Raw genomic sequence first — 6,649 nt, 5'->3', positions numbered from 1 at the left:
ACTTTTATTCCTGATTTAAACTAGCGATCTTTAAGCAGCTGCAGCTGTATGCTTTTTATGCTTTTTTTCTGTCAGGCTGTCGAAGCGCTCCTCCTCCTCTGTCCGAGGCTGGTGTGGGGTGAAAATCCTCCACCTCAGATGTTCAGAGATGTAACTATCTGCGATACTGTGGTCACTCTCCATGTAGCATCAATTATGCTAATGCTAACTGCCTGTCACGTTCTCTCATCCTGGCCACACCTTCGCTCTCTAACCCCCCCCACACACACACACGCACCCCTCCCCTACCCACTTTGATGCATTTTTCAAATTTCGCCTTGGGGCGGAGTTATATTTTCACAGGGGGGTAAGATACACTTTAATTTTGGCCTTCATTCCGTGCCAAAAAAGAGGGGCTTGTGGAGTTACAATAAGGATAAATTCAGACCAAAGCATTGCAGTTCCACTTTATATAGACCCCAACTAAGGATTTAAATGTGAAAAAGAAGGATTTAAAAGCAGGATATGTCTCTTTTGACTGCTACTTCTTTCAGCTAAAGCTATACGCTAGCTAGCTACCATTCCTCGAAGGAATGCAGATCACAGGGTCATCTTGTAACAATAAATTTTTTGTTAAAAACCTTAAAAATGTATTATTATTTAGTTATTTTTGTGTTCTTTTAAAGTCACTGAGCTGTGTTGACCATCTTCCTCAGAATTTCCTTCATGAGARATTTTGCTAACACAACAGTTGTGTCGTTTTGCCCTCAGCAGCAGGTGAAAAGGAGAGTGCTGTTTTGTGAGTTTTTCTGCCACCTTTGTCCTCTCTCCCTCCTCTTTTCRCTGCCCCCTGTCATCGTCTCCCTCTTCTCCTCTTCTCCACTTGCTCTCTGTGACTCTTCCAGGCAGAGGACCAAAAATAATAGGAGYCAGGAAAGAAACGTCGGCAGCAGCTGAGTGTGTGAGGCCAACAACCGTGCCCATAGGCCCGTTTTCTCTCTGTCTCTCTCCCTTTGCTCCAACCCTCTAATTTAGCTTTTATTTTAGGATGAAAGTTTATTGAGAGTCGAGTCAGGAGCTCGGGACTCTGTAATGTTCACTCACTGCCCACTCCGCTCATTTTTGACTCACACATCATAAGTAAACGGTTTACTGCTTTTTCCCCCTGCAGACTGTGGCGTTGGAGTTTAATCTATTGGATAAAAAATAAAGATAAAGTTAGTCAGGAAACGTAGCATCCTGGAGCGTAAAATARATCAATGTGAATTGTTGTAGTTGGGCGGCACAAACTGATAAATATGTTGTTTATTAGTATTTGAATTTACACAATACAATTTACACAATACACAAGGCAGCCATGTTGGATTTGTCAGAAACCTGCCTGAAAACTCAACACAACATCAGAAAAACATGATTGTTCACATGTAAGAAACACAAACTGTTCATAGAACTGAATCAAATTATTCTAATATATAATAATCATTGTATACGAACACTTTTGTAGAGCTGTGTTTAAAGTCCTCTGCTGTGAAGCACTTCAGCAGGACGTGTTTCTGAGAGTTTGTGTTCAGCAGACGAGTCAGAGCTCGGCAGCTTGTTATTACAGAGGTTATTACAGTTGTCATAACAGCTTTATTACTGCTTTATTTGTCTAATTCTCTTTTTTTTTCCAACATCTATAAGCTGTTTATTTTCATGGTGAAACAGGAGGAAAGAATCAGTCTGAGCTCCTCCTCCTGCAGCTGCAGAGATGGTTTCTGAACATCTGGCTGCCAGAAGGACGGCTCTTCTTGACGCGTTTGGCTTTTAGCTATGGTTTTCCAGTGTTAGCTTTTAAAATATATTTCACTCATGTTACAGTTTCATTTTAGATTTCATTCATTTTATTTTTAGCCATATACATATATATGTTTTAGTTTCTTATTTGCTGGTTTTAGCTTTTAGCTATTGGTGGCTGAAGCATTTTGCTACAGTTTTGTTTAGACACGCTTTTAGCTAAACTGTATAAATGTTAGGGTTTGGTTTTTAGGATTTTAATTCAGTTTTTAGTGTTTTTATTAAGCCTTTGTTACAGTTTTGCTTATTTGAACTTTGAGCTTCTCATTTGCTTGTTTTAGCTTTTAGTTATGATTCMTACCTTTTATTTGTCTCAWATWYCTTTTAGCTACATTTTTGTTAAGTTTAGCTTTAAGCTGCCATTGCAATACTGCAATCTTTTAGTTGTGGTTTTAACAATCTTAGCAGATGCAGTTTTGCTTATTTTTCACTTTTAACTCCTCATTTGCTGGTTTTAGCTTAAGCTACTACTTTTGCCTACTATTCTGGTAGTTTTTTAGCATTTAGCCTTGTTAGTAGGATTAGCTTCTTCCTATAATTTAGTTAAAACCAAGTTTTAGCTATAATTTTAGTGCTTTAGCTGTAGTTTTTAGCTTTTTTTATTTTATCTTTTAGTTCCAGTTTTGCAATGAAAACTGCTTCATTTTGTGTGACCAATAAAAACACGTTTATTTTACTGACAGAGATAAAATTCTGTAAAACTCTCTGAGGTCTGAAAACAGCTAAAATGTCTGACAGCTCCTAAACATTTTTTTGTTTACACACATCTGTCAGCAAGACGTTTCAGTCCTGCAGAACTCGCTTCACGGTGAGAACGATCCGACAAGAGGAGGGAGAGAATTTAACGTGGCAACTTTACACAGATTGACTGAAAGGGAGGTGAAAATCAGGGAGGAGGAAGTCGTTGTGGCCTTTAAACGTCTCGAGCCGAACACACGGCCCTCTGCTAAACTCTGTTTTAAGTGGAGTCATTTCTAGCCGCGCTGAATGTTTTAGGGGAGGGAGAACAGTCGAGAGACCACACTGCATTCTTTTCTATTGAGGTCAGACTTTTTTTTTTTCTTCTTCTTCTTCTGAAACACTCTGAGGTACTCGGGTCGGACTGCAGGACTGTGAGGAGCAACAAAAAGATCTGCTGCAGATGTTCAGAAATAATGCCTCAGTGTTTCAAACAACGAGTTTCTCTAATGTGTGGGGGAAAAGTATTAAGTATTAAGAACTGATCAGATTATGAACTGTTTCTTTTTTCTTGCTGTCAAAACTTCTGGTGCACAAAACAAAATCTTTAATTTAGTGTTTTATTCAACCCCCTGCAAAAAATCATTTATTAATTTATTTATATGAATGCATTTTGACAACTTTTATTTATTGTCAATATTGTAAATTTTTAATGCAACTAATAAAAGCTTATTAATGTCTGTGACGTGTTGTATCATAGTCAAAGAAAACCTCTTTATGTTTAAGAAAGTTGGCACATTATCATTTTCTTTTGAAGTTGGTTTGACAAAAGTGAAACAGGAAGTGACATCAAAGGGGAGCAATTAAAGAAAATTAACTCCCTGGTGTGTTTTTATTGAAACAATCTTATTTAAACTCTGACTTTTCAACAGCTCACTCTGATAGTGGCTCAAAATCATCTAAAGAAACATCAGAGTCTTGTCGACAGCGGTTGCTGCAAAGCTCTGTTCATATTCAGACATTCCCCTTTGACATCACTTCCTGTTACTTCAACATGCGAATATCTCAACTGTTCATCTCATTGGCGAGACATTTATTTTGCAATGTGTTTTTAACGTTATTTTTCTAAAAATGCAATCATATTTAATACAAAAGTTTGAGGTCACAGGAAAGTTGTTTATCTTTGATGCAAGCTCTTACAGAAACTTTGAAATCTTTATCGACTCCAGATTAGAACAAAACAATTGGGTAAATGATGACACTGGTTCACTTTTTGAACCTGTGAAGAAAAGATCATTAAATGTTTCAACAATTAACTGATTTTAGTGATTTCTGTTCCTGTAATGACACCTCATCCGGTCAGCAGAGGAGTGTGAAGCAGCTGAGATGAAGGACAGCCTCTCTGAGCCGGCAGGTCCGTGGTTCTTTGGGTTTCTGAGTTTGAGCACTGGGAGCTCACAGGCAGGGCCAGCTCTAATCAATTTGGTGCCCTGAGAAAAACTTCAGATGGTGTTCCTTGTGCATACTGGAAACAATAAGAGTATCCAGTAAGAGTATCTTCTACATAAAATGGTGCTGATAACAATAAGAGATAAACTTGCATTCTCTTTATTTAGTTTTCTGTTTTCACACTGAGCTCCAGTAGTTAGTCTTGACCACTTCATAACACCTCGTGTAAGAACAAAGCAGCTGAGAAACACACAACAAGTTACCTTCAAAAACCTGAGGAACCAGTGATTATTCTACAGATTAAATCAACTAAACTCTGATAAAAAAGTTACAAAARACTTATTTTCGTCAACCATTTGTGGTGCCCCTTAGATGGACACCACCCTTAGCGTTTGCCTCTACTGCCTATACCATGGTCCGGCCTTGCTCTTGGGTGACAGGGAGAAATGGACCCACAGGCTGAGGAGCTGAGCCAAAAGGTTCCTGTTTACATCCTTCTGGGAGGAGACCTCAGGGCAGATCCAGAACTTCCTGGTGGCTTGTGAACACCTTGGGATCCTCCAGGAGGAACTGGAGCGTGTCTCATGGCTGCTTTCCTTCGGCAGAATCAAAGCGATCGATTTTCTCAAATCAAGGCTTTCTAGATCGGAACCAACGATCGGTGGGTCTTGAGTGACACCAGGAACATAAATCATTTTGCCTATGTTAACTCGGACACAGACAGCTCCCACCCACACAGACCAATATTTGCGTTTTGACTCCCACCACCCACTGGAACACAAGTTAGGAGTGATCAGGACTCTGTACCACAGAGCAGCTAGTGTCCCTACAAACCCAGGAGCCAGGCAGAAAGAGAAATCACACACACGACAGGCCCTGGAGCAGTGTGGTTATCCTGACTGGGTTTTCTTGAAAGCAGACAGGAAACACAGACAGGATTCCATGCAACCTTCAGGTGAAAATGAAGACCCCAAACCCAGACCCAAACCAGTGGTTATTCCGTATGTTGCGGGTGTTTCGGAGAAACTGAGTCGTTTATTTTCTAAACATGATGTCCCAGTGGCTTTCAAACCCCAAAACACATTACGGCAAAGGCTGGTTCACCCCAAAGATCCGGTGCCCCGGCACAAACAGAGCAATGTTGTATATGCTATTAAGTGCCAGGAGGACTGCGACCAGTTATACATCGGGGAAACAAAGCAGCCACTGTTCAAAAGGATGTCCCAACACAGACGAGCTACATCTAATGGCCAGAACTCTGCAGTTTTCACTCATTTACAGGCCAGCGGTCACTCTTTCAGAGATGAGGATGTTCTCATTCTTGATAGYGAGGAACGTTGGTTTGAGAGAGGAGTAAAAGAAGCCATTTTTGAGAAGAAAGACCGTCCATCATTAAACAGAGGTGGAGGCCTCCGTTTTCAGTTGTCCCCCTCCTACAGTGCTGCTATTGCCAGTATCACTCCACCCCCTGTTAACAATAAGTGTTAATTAGGTGTCAACGATAGCCATGTGATGTGAGTATCAGTCACATGGAGGCAGTGCTTAAAAGCCTGAATTTTGCCTGAAACTCTCAGACTGAAGAAGTCTCTTGGAGGAGAGACGAAACGTTTCATTWGAGAAGAACCCGTCCAGAAGACCTATACAATTTTTTTTCTTTTTTGACAGCTCAGACATTTAAGAACGTGTCCATGTTCATAGAATAGGACTTTTTGATTTGTAAGAAAATTTTCCAGTATTTCTTTGTCTTAGTAGACTGAAAACTTGGATTGGACCCTGTTAGACTTCGTTTTTTTTTCTGTGGCTGAGGGGAGAGTATGAGTCATGTAGCAGATGGGAATTTTTTCCCCACGTAGTTACAGCCTTTCTTATTTCCATTTCCAGTGTCTTTTCAGTCCAACGTTACCTGCTGTGTTTTCTCCTGTTAGGTGTGGCGTTTCGGCTTGTATCACAGAAGAAGTCCCACTAATCCAAGTTTGGACCCTTCTGTCCCCTCCTACTCAGATTTCCTTTTTGAGTTTTTCTCTGTTTGCGTCGGCTTCGAGTCGGCCCTGCTTTCTCCTTTAGTTTTCCCCCCTCACATCTCTGCGAGCCGTGGTATTTATGAGAGCTCGCAGAGGCAGCTGGAGAAATGACATTTCCAGACGGGTTCTCTGAGCTCGTTTCTCCTCTTTCTGACGAAAACAGAGTCAAAAAATTGTGTACACGTGAAGCTAGAGAGGAGAGATCAGGCCTCAGAGCAACAGAACCTGTAGAATAAGGTAATAAATGAGGAAGAAAAGGGGAAAACGGGAGAAATAAATGGGAGTCAAATGGAAAGAGACGTCCGGCCACCCTGAAAACACAACAGGTCAACTGGAAACGGCGTTCAGATAAGATTCTTTAGGCAGAAAACTTCATCTGCTAAACATTAAAGAGGCTGGAATTCCTTGAAGGAACGCAGACTGTGTGTTAGAGATGATTCTCAGCTACTACCACATTAAAGTTGACCACAAAATCTGAAAAATTGACTGAGTTAGAGCCCTTTTTTTTGCCATTTTGTGTTGAGCTGAGTCCCAAAACCAAGTTTTTACTCTCTGAGAATTTCATTAAAGGGGATATTTTATTAACAGAAAGACCCAGAAACATTACCGCCTTTACTGTTCAGCAGTGGAGTCAGAGATAAGATAGGTTGGGATTTTGGTTTTATACAAATTTCATCTTGCAAATT

General features: G+C 40.5%; 1 protein-coding gene across 1 annotated transcript in view; it reads right to left on the bottom strand.

Annotated features, from left to right (window-relative positions):
• The window catches only part of LOC106535182 (protein bicaudal D homolog 1), a gene marked incomplete at its 5' end in the record, with an annotated part of 42,835 nt that overhangs the window by 17,600 nt on the left and 18,586 nt on the right, over positions 1-6,649 (bottom strand).

The sequence above is a fragment of the Austrofundulus limnaeus genome, unplaced genomic scaffold, assembly GCF_001266775.1.
Source record: "Austrofundulus limnaeus strain Quisiro unplaced genomic scaffold, Austrofundulus_limnaeus-1.0 Scaffold1378, whole genome shotgun sequence".
Classification (NCBI taxonomy): domain Eukaryota; kingdom Metazoa; phylum Chordata; class Actinopteri; order Cyprinodontiformes; family Rivulidae; genus Austrofundulus; species Austrofundulus limnaeus.
This window is presented reverse-complemented; position numbering and strand designations above follow the sequence as displayed.